This window comes from Sinocyclocheilus anshuiensis, unplaced genomic scaffold (genome assembly GCF_001515605.1).
Source record: "Sinocyclocheilus anshuiensis isolate Anshui unplaced genomic scaffold, SAMN03320099.WGS_v1.1 scaffold4258, whole genome shotgun sequence".
NCBI classification, from domain to species: Eukaryota; Metazoa; Chordata; class Actinopteri; order Cypriniformes; family Cyprinidae; genus Sinocyclocheilus; species Sinocyclocheilus anshuiensis.
The window spans coordinates 29304-31759 of NW_015540041.1; positions in this window are offsets into that span (position 1 = coordinate 29304).

Consider the following 2456-nt stretch of genomic DNA (forward strand, 5'->3'; position numbering starts at 1 on the left):
ATACATACGGTTCATACTGACGATCAATCATATAATCATACAATTTTAGCATTTACACAAATAATCACCATTCATAATTCATAATAGAAAATAAAATATTCACAGTCTATAAGAAATTATGGAAAATTATGTTTAGTTTTAAAATTATGTTTAGTAGTATTACTAACTCATTTCATAGAAGAAGCTGGTCTGTTAATTTTCTGTTGCATCAGCAAGATTCCTGACTGAGTTTGTGTTTCTTTGCAGAAATCAAAGTTGGATCCTGTGTATGAAAATGTCCCCAAAAAATGATGATCAAATAGGTATCTACCAGAACGGATGCTAGTGCCCTGTTTTTGATCATCACATTTATTCTCAGCCAGGATGCTATTCTTCTCTATCTGTTTTGTTTTTGCTCTTCGTATCACATTTTTGGTTTCATCATTTCTTTTCTTTTTTCTTTTTGCTATTAATTATTGTATTTGTTTAATTTGGTGGTTCACAAATTGTATAGCATCCAAAATGTTAAATAAAAGTTCTGTTTTCATTATTAAATATTGATACCACTTACTGTTTATTATTTAGTTAGTTTGTTTTCTTGTTGATATACTGTACTGGACATGTTGACAAATGTATCACAAGCACACCATGGCTCTCTATAGTTTAAAGCAGAAACTCGCCTCTCTAATAGGCGACAGTGCTAATTTTACCCGATAGAGTGCACTATTAATACATGCTGCTGTACTCAGAGAGGAACCGCAAACTAATGATAAAATAGACACAGGGCCAAAACGAAGAAATAAAACCTATCTTTCACATATAATCAATGGAATGTTTAAAAATAATTCCGTATGGTTCTACCAATTCATGTTCTCTAATATGATTTTCATAACAAACACATTTACAAATGCAGGACACAAAGAGTGCATGAAATCTGTATTTATAGCACTTAAATGAGCAAAGAACTTAATAAAATCCATGATAAAACAAAATCCACCACTTCCCAAAAGAAGAAAAGCAGGTGTTGGCAGTCAGAAGAGAGAAAGGCTGCACATTTACCATCACTTCCTCAGCAGCTGTATGGTGGCACCACTACTCCAAAAGTGGTGCGGCAAAATTTCATACTAGAAAATGTAATGAAATTTTAACTATCGATATAATTTTTTACTTAATATTATGTGCCACAGCAAATGCAATGATAACATAAATCAATCAAATATTCTTGGAAGTTAAAGGGGTCATATGATGCTGCTAAAAAGAACATTATTTTTTGTGCATGACGACACAAAAACATTAAAACCCATTATAAAAGAGACATTTGTTGTATCCAGTGGGGACATAATTACTGATTATAATGACTTATACTGTCTTTTTATGCGTTGCGTTGCATTGCATCGCGCCGCGTAAACATAAAACCCTGTCTGCATTTGTGATCAGAGAAATGACAAACAACAAGTGCTACTCTACACTGCTCAAAACTCGCGTTTGAATCATCAGTGGCATATTCTTTAAATATGAAAACGTACACAGTAAATTTGCTGTTTGTGGAGATGATTAATCATCTTCTGCTGAGATCTTGAGAGATTTAATGTCTTTTATTTCAGTTGATTTTATCTAAGTCTGTGGCTGAAATCAGTTGTAATTCTTGTTTCTCTTTTCTTCAGTGATTCTGCTTGTTAACAGCAGCTGTTCATCACTAATGCTCAATCAGCACTTAATTAATCACAGAATTATCTCATGAACTTTAACACTGCTTCAGTGTTACTTTAACACTGAGGTGTAACATCGAGGTCTGACGATGGTGCCGACGCTGATGGCTGCCTCCGTGGCGTGCTCCGCAGTTGTTTTTATGTTTTTGTTAGTTTGTCCTGTCTTTAGTTATATCCGGCTTAGCGTAAGCTGAGGCCGGGATAGAGTGAGCTGAGGCGGCGGGGTCGAGAACGGTGCGGCCGGCGGATCCAACGAAGGAGCGTCCGGAGGGCTTGCAGCAACCACAAGTGATGACCCCGGGCTGGACTCCGCTTCGTCCACAGTGAAAGCCGATCCGGCGATCCACAGCGTGAAGTTGATGTAGCCTAGCGTGAGCGGAAGCCCCGGCTTAGCGTGAGCTGAGGCCGGGCTAGAGTGAGCTGAGGCGGCGGGGTCGAGAACGGTGCGGCCGGCGGATCCGACGAAGGAGCGTCCGGAGGGCTTGCGGCAACCACAAGTGACGACCCCGGGCTGGACTCCGCTTCGTCTACAGTGAAAGCCGATCCGGCGATCCACAGCACTAAGTTGTAGTATTCCCTCAGCAACCAGCACAGATCAGCTCCAGGCATGACGAAGCCATTATGTAGTCGTTTGGAATGCACTGAGCAAAGGGAACAACGTAATTTCCTCATTATCTTCAGCTGGCATGTTCCCGTGACAACACAGCACAGGTTTAGGTTTTGAATCAGCAGTCCTGTGAATCTACAGCAGGCAAGGACAGTGTTGCT